This window comes from Giraffa tippelskirchi, chromosome 1 (genome assembly GCF_054371585.1).
Source record: "Giraffa tippelskirchi isolate mGirTip1 chromosome 1, T2T-mGirTip1v1.2.pri, whole genome shotgun sequence".
In the NCBI taxonomy this organism is placed as follows: Eukaryota; Metazoa; Chordata; class Mammalia; order Artiodactyla; family Giraffidae; genus Giraffa; species Giraffa tippelskirchi.
Window position 1 is genome coordinate 87,123,259 of NC_137275.1, and position 13,174 is coordinate 87,136,432.

Genomic DNA, 13,174 nt, shown 5'->3' on the forward strand with positions numbered 1-13,174 from the left:
CCCTGTATGTTGGTCTACCATCAACCTCCTGAAGGGTGATGCAGCGTGGTTATGTAACAGGAATTTGATACTTGGTTTCTTATTGAAAGAAAAGTGTCTCTTTCCAGGTCCTTTCCTTAGTTAAAGTTATGTAAGATCATTGACATTTTTGAGTTCTAAAACTTCTCCTCTTAGAAATGACATATAAGAAGCTATATTTAAGGCAAAATGAGCTAGAAAATGATTGAATAATAGCTTTATGATTAATAGTCAGTGTTTATGTCCCAGTTCCATAAATTAACTGAAGAGGTTTCCTGAGACAAAGTGCAAAGTAACTTTATCTGTCAAATGGACATAATAGTGCCTATTTCATATCTCATTGTATGAATTAAATGAGATCATTGATGTAAATTGTTGATCACAGAGTCTGAAGAGTGAGTGTTCTATAACTGTTAATCCAAGAAGAAAACTAGAATATTTCCAAAATAAGTATTTTCAAAATAATTTCTGTGGGGTTTTTAAAATACTCTCCATTTCATTAAAAATAACATTGAATATTTTAAGATATAATTTTCTATATGATAATTTGGGAATGCAAACTCCAACAAATATAATCTGAGGACTCAAAATAAGTAACACTTTTCTAATATGCAAGCTGATACAACTGGAAATGATTTTCTTTGCAAGCAACATGTTCCTTGTGGCTGGAATGTTTATGCAAAAGTGGAAAGGCCTGCATGGGACCCCCTTGTAGATGGAAGGTAGAACTACATGACCTCTGCTTCCCCTCCTGCCTCTGTCCTGGATTCCAAGGAAACCAGGCCTATTATCTTGATTCTTAATCATTTTTGCCTTCAGAATGTCCTAAGTATTCAGGCAAGTTTTACACCACCTTATTTTCACTTTGTTTTTTGCTTTTCTTTTTAATTACAACTTGAAAACCCAGAGCAGAGGATTGAACCAAATGGTCCTCACTCACATCTGGGACTGGAGAAGGCAATGGCACCCACTCCAGTACCCTTGCCTAGAAAATCCCATGGACGGAGGAGCTTGGTAGGCTGCAGTCCATGGGGTCGCGAAGAGTCAGACGTGACTCAGCGACTTCACTTTCATTTTTCACTTTCATGCATTGGAGAAGGAAATGGCAACCCACTCCAGCGTTCTTGCCTGGAGAATCCCAGGGATGGGGGAGCCTGGTGGGCTACTGTCTGTGGGGTCGCACAGAGTTGGACATGACTGAAGCGACTTAGCAGCAGCAGCAGAAGCGACTTAGCAGCAGCAGCACTAGCACATCTAGGACACCCTAGACATCATCTCTTTCAGGCAGTTTGGACAAACCCTTTAGTAACACTCCCACCACTAAAAGTGCATCAAACTCTGCTCAGTATTATATAACAACCTAAATGGGAAAAGAATTTGAAAAAGAATAGATACATTTATATGCATAACTGAACCACTTTGCTGTACATCTGAAACTATCACAATGTTAATAAACTATACTCCAGTAGAAAATAAAAAATTAAGGAAAAAAAAGCACATAATTTATCACTCTAAAATCACTGCTAATGGTGACTGCAGCCATGAAATTAAGACACTTGCTCCTTGGAAGGAAAGCTATGACAAACCTAGACAGTGTATTAAAAACCAGAGACATCACTTTGCCAACAAAAGTCTGTATAGTTAAAGCTGTGTTTTTTCCAATAGTCATGTATGGATGTGAGAAAGAAAGAAAATAAAGTCACTCAGTCATGTCCGACTCTGCAACCCCATGGACTATAGCCTGCCGGGCTCCTCCATCCATGGGATTTTCTGGGCAAGAGTACTGAACTGGGTTGCCATTTCCTTCTCCAATGGATGTGAGAGTTGGATCATAAAGAAGGCTGAGCACCGAAGAGTTGATGCTTTTGAACTATGGTACTGGAGAGGACTCTTGAGAGTCCCTTGGACAGCAGGGAGATCAAACCAGTCAATCCTAAAGGAAATTAACCCTGACTATTCTTTGGAAGGACTGAGGCTGAAATTCCAATACTTTGGCCACCTAATGCAAAGAGCTGACTCATTGGAAAAGACCCTGATGCTGAGAAAGATTGAGGGCAGGAGGAAAAGGAGCCAGCAGAGGATGAGATGGTTGAATGGCATCACCAACTCAATGGACATGAGTTTGAGCAAACTCCAGGAGATGGTGAAGAACAGGGAAACGTCGTGATGCAGTCAATGGGGTCACAAAAGGTTGGACATGACTGAGCTACTGAGCCATAAGTTGGTCACAACCTGGGTTGTAGTGCTTTTTAAAGACCAAGTCCAGTTTTGGAGAAGTGTCAGGCCAATTCAGAAGTATAGGTGCTGCACACTAGGCTATTTGACTTATTGAATCCTCACAATAAAACCCACTACAATTCTGAAGTATTCTGCTTATCTGGAGAGCAAACCAAAAACCATTCCAGCATTCATCACTCCTGTTCAGTCTCTGCCTTGCTCTGTCTTACTCCCAATGTAGAACAAAGAGAGTGATGAAATCTGCCCACTTGAAATTTATCGGGAAATTGACCAATACTGTTTTCCTCTTGCAAGAAGAGTTATGTGGAAAAGAGAAACCTCAGAGTCCTCACAGTACAATTGGAAATTTGACAGTTATAGGGGATGCGTGTGAGTTGCTCCATTTGACAGCAGGTCCTTTGCAAAACCCAGTTCTCCTGATATCTTTATCTTTCCAGACCCCATTGCTACTCAGTAAGAAAGCATTTCCCATCATCTCCTTCAAATGTCCCATGGCCACTTTTTTCCCTATGATGACATGGCTAGTGAGTTTGTTCCCTCCATCAGTTATGAGCTTAATTTCACCAAAAACCATATCTACTAGTGAGAAGATAAATACAGAATCTTCTTTAACTCTTTATTGTCATATTCAGAGTAAGAAATGTCTTTGATGAACTGAACTGTTTAAGCTATATCTCTGCATTTTACCTTTCTTTATTAAGCAGCATAACTACCTTGGTCTATCATGTTCATCCTCTTCCTCCTTCAGTGTCATAACCATTCTTTCGGAGTTCTGTTGATTGGAAGGATTACTACATTGAAATTAGCTGTATTCCTGCAGTCCCAGAGTCCTGCTATCTACCATTAAAGCAGCTTAATTCTTCTAATGTATAATAAGAAGTTATTATATTATAAGTGGTTATAATAATAATAAATAATATGTGTGATTATTCAGGGCCTAATGAACACCAACTGGATTGTCTGTTCTCCAAGGATGCCACCATTTGGGCAATGCACAGCCCTTTCTCCCTTGAGTTGTGGTTTGTGAGTTTCACATGACTCACTGACTGAGGGGCAGCTTACACATCAAAAAGAATGTTTCAGAACTCACCCTTGGAACTTAGAAGGGAGGTTCTTGGAATGTTGTCCTTTTATTTTCTCAACCTTTTGAGATTATGTGGAAATTCTGAAAGTATTCCAACTTTCCACTTAAAGTGAGAACCTTTTCTTTTCTTCTCATTTTACTTAATGTATTAATCTTTGTGTTTGAAGATCTTGGTGCTATAAGCATAATTGGAAACACAGATTTTGAAACCAAAACTTCTTTTGCCACTTTGTGCACATGGAAGCTATCCTTAGATTTTTGCTATATAGGCATCAATGTTTGTTGATACTTACCATTTACCTTTTATCTGATAGGTGCTGCACACTAGGCTATTTGACTTATTGAATCCTCACAATAAAACCCACTACAAAAAAACCTCACTACCATCCTCATTTTTTATAGATTTTTAAAAATTAAAACTCAGAGTTGCTAAGTAGTGTCCTAAAATAGGCTTGCAAGTTAAATAACTGAGATTTAAAAACGAGATTAAAACTAAGACCCTTTTTACTAAGTGATGCTTAAAACACTGTCTTCTTTTTGCTTTACAGACTGTTCCCAATACACTTTTGCTTAAAATATTTCTCACTGTTTCTGATAGTTGTATGCCAGCTTGGCCCATCTGGTGCTATTTTCCCAGAATTTCACAGCACTGCCTTTCTATTCAAAGATATACTTTAACATTCCCTTAAAACAGTCCTTATGCTCACCTTACAATGGTCACTCTACCATGGTCATCCTGCTGCACAGCGCATTCTTATGAGCTGAGCATGTGGGCATGAGGATTTCAGCAGGAGCCCAAGAAATTGTGTGGATAATGGCCATCATCGATACCCATCCTCTACACCCGCTCAGCTCAGCAGAGTTCTGATGCGGCAAGCACAGCCTCACTGCTAGCACAGTGGCTGCATTCCAGAACTCTAGTGGTAGACTAGAATGGCAGTGCAGGTATTTTGAGAAATTCTTAAACCTTAGCTAGCTGAGGATATATATGATCAAAGAGTCTGTGAGAGGACTATGCAATGTGTTGATAATTTAATTTTGATGTATAAAAACTCATGGATTGTCTTGTAAACTCAGCATTCCCCTCTAGATTCATGATTAGGGCACAGAAAATTGAAGGCACACAGTGTACAGAAGATAAACCTTATGTCCAGCTACAGATATTTACTTTCAATACTAAGAGCTATTACTATTCTGCTTCCTAGAGAGAAGACTTCTGATGTTCTGATTTATACAGACAAGCAAAATTGAGATAGGGCATCTTTTGAGAATTTGAAAAAACAACTATAGCATGAAAATGGCCACAATGCCAAGGCAAGGCTAAAAGTTTAGGGAGTAATGACAATACCCATCAAAAGATTATCTCAAGGCATTTCTCCAATATATTTGCCCATATTATCTGCAAGCACCCCCTTAACGTTAAAAGGAATGGCTCTGCTCCTTACATACATGAAAAGTTCAACAAGGACTTGAAGTAAAGAGACAGAAGTTGAGTTCTGCCTCTTCTATTAATATGCCCTTCGACCCCAGGCAAGTCACCTCTCAGAGACTTAGTTTCATCACCTGTGAGATGGAGCGATTTAACTGGATGATCACTAAAGATGTTTTTACTCTCTTATCTCAGTCTTTCTGACTAGACAGAGAAGAGAGGAGGAGGTACGTTGATCAAATGCTAAAAGATGTGGAGGATAAATCATGATACTTCTTCTTATATCCTTTCCCTAGTTTTTGATCACCTGTTTAGGATTATATGGAAAAAGTTATTTGTCAGTAAATGTAAAAATGTAAATAGAAGTATTGAGTGGAGGATATCCATAATGGAGTTAATATCTTTCATTATTAACAGCAGTATCTTGAGCATTCTTTATTCAGGATACAATATTTAATGAACTTTGGTTAGGTGGATGTGCCTGTTTGATAAAATGGTGACAATGACATGGCTTTTGTGAGAACACAAAGTTAGCATAGCCGCGTCCAGACTCTTACATTGTCGGGTCACCTTATTATGATGAGGATCTTCTTACTGACTTATTATGGCTCAGGGGAAGTTTCCCACACATCAGGCATTAAGTCCCAACTCTGAGAGGACAGACAGACTCATTTTCCTGGTGACTTAAATCATATGTGTCTTAGTCACTCCTTTTATTCAGCTAAGAAAATTTCTCCTCTTAGAATCTCCTTAATCCCCTTCACAGTCACCATCTCCCTGCCTTTTTTATGATCACATTAATTTTACTGTCTGAACTCTTTTTCTAAAATAGATTATTTTGAAGAAAATCTAAAGCAAATAAATGACTTTTTAAGTCAGTTTACTTTAGGTGAAAACAGAAACCAAAGGCTTCAGATGGATTAGAAAAATGCATCTCGTTTCATTTGTAATCTTCACTAGAGAGAGAAAGTAAATACAGCCCCTGTGGTGCAATTTATAATATTGTCATCCCCTGCCTTCTCCTCCATCTCTCAGCTCCATCCAACTGGGTCCCTTAAGAATGTGAAGCAGTTTACCCTGCTAAGTGGTAGATTGAAGTGTCTATTGAACAAATTGGAAAATTGTAGAGGCAGGCCTACAGGTGCCTCTTTATGTAAGTTCAGTCACCAGGAATCATTTTACTGTCCTTGCTGTTTCATTCTTTTAATTCCAGTTCACTGCTGATGCCTCACTGATGAAATAATTAGATGGTTCCAGAACAAGTGGAGATATAAGTCAAATATATAACTGGGTGGCTATCACCCACTCTTGTAGTCTTTCTTCTCTTATCACTCAGTCCCCTACATCGTCCCCTCAGAAGTTATCAGTAATTCCAGTGTCTGTCACCTTTGCTCAGGTCTGTGTCAAGCAGCTTTCTAGTATACGACATTGCTGACCCTCCCTAGACTTTCTTGTCAACCCAGTGGCAAGTTTTCCTCCTTTGTCTCTGGTTCTTTTACTCTGTGTTCTTCCCTGCTCCCTCTTCTTACCTAAGTACACATGTATTGCCACTGTTTTGTCTTTGGGTAATATTTCTTTTCTGCTTTCTCCACCACCACAGGAATACTGTCCACTATGATTCAATGCTCATCTTTAGGTAGCTGACCCCTAATACTTGTCTCTCTCAAAGTCTCCAGTGACCTTCTCTTCCAATTGCCTGCATAATGAATTCATCAATATGAGCTGTTTACATTTTAAAAATTAGTTCACCGTCTCTACCAAACCAATTCCTCACTCTCATTTCCCTCTTTCTTTTAACAACTCCACCATTTTCTCGGTTATCTGAAGCTAAGTGGATACCTTTGGACTGTCTTTGATTCTTTTCTTTACACCAGCTTTGACCAATTAAAACTATGATGTAAACAACATTCTGCAATTTTCCTTTTTCAGCTTGAAAATATGGTCAATATTTTCTATACAAATATTTTCTTTTTTGATGAATATGTAGTATACCAGAGCACCAGTATGTGTTACTTTCTTTAACCTCCTGTTGGTTATATCATTTTCCATCTTTTTTTATAAGTAATGCTACAATTAAGTGATAATGATATATTTATGTGGAACTGCTGCCATATCTAAAAGTATGAACATTTAAATTATGAGAAAATTGTAAAATTTACCCTCAAAACATACAAATGTGCCCTGTACCAACAATGGCTTTGTTACCCATACTGTCTCTAGTGATCTGAAATATAATTTTACTTTCCAGTGTACATGTTAGTCTTTTTTGGACTTATAACATACACCCATTGATCTTTGTTGAGACTTTTGATAGTGCCATACAATCCTACTAATTATAGCTTTATAGCATTTTCTTATCTGCTTAGGCATGTAATCACATGTTGCTCTTTCTTTTCAAAATCCCCATGGCTGTTTTCTAAGAATTATAAGGCCTCCTGTACTTACAGCTATCAATTGATATTTTGACTTACCTATGTTAAATTTACGCAGTTTTGGATGCCCACATTTTTTCATCTTTCCATTCAGAAGTAGGACATATATTTTTCCAGTTATTTGATTTTTCTTATCACCTTTCATTGAAGTTTTATAATTTACTCCATTTAGGCCATGGATTCTTATTATTAGACTCACATCTAGCGGCATTGTTGTTTATACAGTGCAAGTTTTATTATATTTCCTAACTAAAGGGTGGTTTCTGATGCCATTAGTTTAATCAAGGTTTTGCCATAAAACCTATCTTGTTTATTCATTAATTCTCTTGGGCTTCTGTATGTTTCATCAAAAGATTCTGTGTATTTTAATTTATTTTACTATGAGATCTATTACTTCTCAAACCGTTAACACAATGGTGACACTGATGATTTTCATCTTGGAAGAAGCAAATCTTCAACGTAACCAGTTATCTGGAGCCTGTTCTCATATCCTTTACTGAATTGACTCCCCCACATTCTTCCATCCACCTGTATTGTTCTTGTCCCCACTTCTCCATATCGGTCTGCCAAAAGTGTGTCCATCTTTCAAGTTCTTTCTCTCCCGTAATTCTTTCCTCATGTTCTTAACATCACACCAGTGTTTCCTCCTCTGAAACCTCATCCTACATTGACAGCTCCTGTAGCTGTGTAGGAGTTAGATGTGGGGCTATCTTTTGTCATCTCCATATCTTCTGCAGCATCTAGTGCTGCTTTCTCATATGTTGTTAGCTCAATAGACATGTTTTTATTCAGTCCTAATACAACAAGTGTCTGGGACCTAGAATCTTAGCCTGGAGGGCTCCATTATCTGTTCCTCCCATTGCTGTACCATAAATCATGGGTAGACCAAAGTTTGGTGGGCCATCCATCACTGATGGGATAATTAGATGATGAGGCCAACAGAACACAGGCTTCTTATATGCTCATAAAAATGCTATTTGATTTATTCCTGATGAATAGTCTTTCCACCTTACCTTAAAAATACACCATTACAGCCTCATAGAAACAAAACATTCTCAAAAAATCTTAACTGCTCTATAGAACTAGGGTTGTAATTGCTTTCTTTTCTGGCTGTTAAAATGTTCTGCTTTGGGGGAAAATGTTCATTTTATTTTTACAATTTAATTTTATATTTTATAGGTACATAATGTTATTTTATATGCAGTTTTAACTAGTATGTACCTTGGAGTTCAATTATGAAACTTACAAAATCCATTTATATTAAAAGCTATAACAGGGTATCATTTTTCACAAAGACTCTGCATTAAATGACCTCCTTACTGAAACAGTTTTTTTTCCTCTTCCTTAGGGATGAAGAAGCTCAACTACTTTTCCTATTAGAGATGATATTAAGTTAAAATAAATATAAGAGAAGCATTCTAATGAAGAAATAGATAGACAAAATACTGACCTATTTCTATTTATAATATTTGAACATCCATCTGCCTTTTAATCTGCTTTTTTTACTCAAAACACAACAAAGCATTTTCAATCTAAAACAGCAGGCTCTTTGAAATCCAGAAGAAACTAATAGCCTTTGCCACTCTCCATTGTAGTATTTTTGCAATGCATAACCATCTAAACAAAAAGCAAAGCCACAAAGTATACAACCAGCCACAAATTATACAAACAGCTAGGTCTGGATTCAGGCAACTGTGACAGGTGGTCCTATATCCCCAGATGATGGCCAAGCTGTTTCCTCTCAGTGAAATGGCACAATACCACAAGAATAAGATTTTCTTAAGATTTTCAAGAGAGTTTCAGGCTAGTTTTATATGCCAGCCTATTCCTCATTCAAAACCATCCCTTAGCTAAGACACTGGAACACTAGGTACATTTCCCATGAAGTCAAATATTATGCCTGTAAAGCAACAATCTTTATGGTTATGAACCTCGAGTCCTAGCAAGTGATTCCTATCACATCATAATGTTGTGGATCTTCTCTGCAAAACCACAGCTACTCATTTTGGTTGGACACTCATAGAAATAGACCTAGATAGTTGGGCACCCACTGAGCTTTCTGATTATCTCCCAGTGTTGTCATATAAGTTCCAATAATTTCCAGCTATTATATGGAACTGATATGACCTTTCTTCAAGGTTTTTCATTTTATCTTAAAACAATACTATAAGACATGCTGGAATAATGCACTTGGAACTAATTCATAGCCTAATAATATTCAGGAAGGTTTGGTAGACTTCTTACTGCAAAGGTTAGTGTCTGTTCATTTTGTGGTGTGCTGTTTAATCAAACCCAAATGAAATGGTAAACGCAAGAGTTTTGCTTTTCCTAACATGAGTTTATTTTTCTTACTTTTTCCTTCTTCTATTAAAATGGCAATGATTAAAATTCATACTTCCTGAAAATTATGAGATGCCAATCAAGAAGCAATTTTATTTTTAGTCAACCACTTCAAGGAGGCTGTTCAACATAGTACCTGTAACCATTCACTGAATAATTTACTCTACTTTCCCTTTTTCTCACAATCTTTTTGTGTTACTTCTCTTTTTAACAGAACAGTGGTCATGATATAGGGAAATTTTTTTAAAGATGTGCTTGAGTTTGATTTTAGGAAATGTTTATTAGTCTTCCTTTTAATTCCAGGAATCAAGGCAAGAGCTTGTTACTTAGGAAAGTAATAATTTGACCACAAGTATGTAATTTAAATAATAATAATAGTAGTGATAGATTATTCAAGCTGGCTCTGATAAGACATCATGGAAAGTAGATAATGTAGAATGTAGTTAATGAAATTCTTTGGCTTTTTAAAGCTTCGAAAAGGTGGATAGGAGGAAGAACAAGCAGTTTTTCACTTGTATATCAAGGGTTTAGTTATTTTTATTCAATGATATTTCATTAGGTCTTTGATTTGAAAATAGATTGGAACCTCAGATGACCTCAGGCATACTTCACACTGCCAACCACACCTCACCTTGTGCCTTGGCTCCCAAAGGCAGTATATTACATGAAAACATCTTAAAAGATAAGCAGTACTGACTATTAGCCAAGATGTGGGACTTGAAAGATGGGGGCCCAAGGCCCAGGTTCACCTCCCGAAACAGTATAGCTTAGCTTGACATTGAGAATACCTCGGCTTCAGTACACTTGCGTGCTAAGTCGCTTCAGTCATGTCACTTTGCGACCCTATGGACTATAGCCCACCAGGCTCCTCTATCCTTAGAATTCTCCAGGCAAGAATACTGGGGTGGGTTGCCATGCCCTCCTTCAGGGGATCTTCCAGACCTGAGGACGGAACCCACATCTCTTATGTCTACTGCATTGGCAGCAGTTTCTTTCCACTAGCACCATCTGGGAAGCCCATTATATTCCAATTAATGTGCTACTGAATACACACAACTTTTCTAGGACAAACTTCCTCCAAATCAGAATCACAGAACTTGTGACAAGGAAAACAAACATTTGCCAAGTCCCAGACATGAACCAAAGAACAATCTAGATGCTGTTACTCAATTTAGTCCAATTCATTAAACATTAATTGAGCACATACAGTATTCTAGACAATATGCTTGCTGCTAGGAAGAACTAAGTGGGTGGGATTGAAATGTTGCCATCAAAGACATTACAGTTGAAATGAGATTCGTAATTTTAATAAAGCAGTTAGTGTAGGGCACATACTATGTTAAGTACTTTACATACATTAAAACATAATTTATTCTTACAAGTCATATGAAGTAGGTGCTCTTACATTTCTCATTTTATAAATGAGAAAACTGAGACACAGAGAGTCTAAGGAAATTGTGAAGGGTATTAAACAATTTAGAACCAGGATTCATGTCCAAGATTATGGCTTGAGAATTCGCATTCACAATCACTTCACTGTCTCTAGAAAAATAGTTACAGCTCAATGGTGTCTGTCAATATGGCCTAGAAAACTTAAGAGGCACAGATCTGCATGGGGCTTCCCTGATAAAGAATCTGCTGCAGTGCAGGAGACCCTGGTCCGATTCCTGGGTCGGGAAGATCCCCTGGAGAAGGGAAAGGCTACCCACTCCAATATTCTGGCCTGGAGAATTCCATGGACTCTGTAGTCCATGGAGTCGCAAAGAGTTGGACACGACTGAGTGACTTTCACACTCATACTCACAAAGAGCTACATAGAGGGGGGAATGATAGGTTTAATCAAACCGAGGCTGGGGTATAGAGTGAGTATTCAGAGAAAATAACATTAAATCCAGTAAATCCACAAGATCTTTATAATTACCCTTATTTTGTTTTTTTACTGAACAAGTTGTTATTACTCTGAAAGCTTTATGGTCACATAGCTCACATATAAGAGAACCAAGCTTCAGGTCTCAGGTTGTCTGAATTCCAGTCTCATATCTTCTGGTTTAAACCTTAACTTATCACTCATGAGGAAAGAACCAAGCTGAGGTAGTAAGCATGAAAAGTAACTGGGGAAATAAAGGGAAGGGCATTGTTGGGAGAAGTGAACTTAAAATTAAGTGGTCATTTGTTTCTTTTCTTTTAGAAACAAAGAGCTTTTAGGATGATTCAGAATAAGATACAAAAGCATAAAACTTAGCTGTTTTCAAGCAACTGATTGCAGACACATAGCATTTGAGAAAGCAGGAGATGGAAGTTGGTGGTGGCCTGGCCTGGAAGGAAGAAGGGCACTGGAAAGCCAGGAAAACATGTTAGTCTCTGAAGGAGAAAAGAAACTCACCCAACCTTTGAAACAACAACTTCATGTCAGTGTAAGATACACAGATATTAAGGAGAAATCCCCACACAGGACTCTGTAGGGGAGCGGGTTGTGACATCAATAATTCATCGGGAATTATGTGAAAAGATATGTTGCAGGAAGGGGGACCCCTTCCAGGGCCTGAAACTGGGCTCTTGTCTAACACTCAGAAATGAATTGTCCAAGGAGATACATCTGCTGACAAAGCAAGAGATTTTATTGGAAAAGAGGTCCCGGGTGGAGAGCAATAGGGTAAGGGAACCCAGGAGAACAGCTCTGTCACATGGCTTGCAGTCTCGGGTTTTATGGTGATGGGATTAGTTTCCTGGTTGTCCTTAGCCAGTCATTCTGACTCAGAGTCCTTCCTGGTGCTGCAAGCCTTGTTCAGCCAAGATGGATGCCAGAGAGGTGGTCAGATATGTGGTGTCTCCTTTTGACCTTTCCTGAACTCTTCTGGTTGGTGGAGGCTTATTAGTTCCGTGTTCCTTACCAGGACCTCCTGTTGTAAAGCAACTCATGCAAATGGTTACTATGGTGCTTGGCCAGGGTGGGCAGTTTCAATCAGTGCACTTCCCCTAACAGATATATTTACTGCAATTCAAATTACTGGCATGAAGCAATTTGCTTTAACCTTTGGGGATGAAATGGTACATGACAAATGTTAAAAATAAGCATACTGGGAAGCTAAAAAATTTCTGGGAGTCATTTGCAGAGAAACATATACCAGGATGAAAACGTATATTCAATTTAGGCATGAGACATAAAGAACATTGCTCTGTGTCTGCAGAAATGGCAATGTAATGTTACAGACTCTCCCAAGGAAGGTTTGAATGGATTTGGATTTGTGTAGAAAAATTCAGGTGTGAAGTGGAATTGTACAGAAAAGTTGCTTTTTTTTCCTAAGTGGACAAAATATATTATCAAAAGTAGACTACAGAGTGTTACCAGCATGTAGAAAGTATTCAGTCCAGTGCTCTGCAACTTTGCAGAGACCAGTGTGACAGGATGCCCCAGTGAAAAGTAAACAGAAGTAGCACATTGAGGCGGGGGGTGGGGGGTATTTATGCTTCTGAAGAACAAAAAGTACAGGACATTGCTGAAGAAGAAAATGAGGCCAATTTGAATACGAATTGGAAAGTTTTTAAATTGCAGAAGATTACAGAGCAAAGAGAAATCCATAAGGATTCTTCCCTCACATAGCTTGAAAATGCTATAAAATTTCGTATGTAGGA

The 13,174-nt window shown here is 38.1% G+C and overlaps 1 protein-coding gene across 2 annotated transcripts in view; it reads left to right on the forward strand.

The window, feature by feature from the left end:
* The window catches only part of BANK1 (B cell scaffold protein with ankyrin repeats 1), a 320,374-nt gene that overhangs the window by 192,422 nt on the left and 114,778 nt on the right, over window positions 1–13,174 (forward strand). The window lies entirely within an intron of this gene.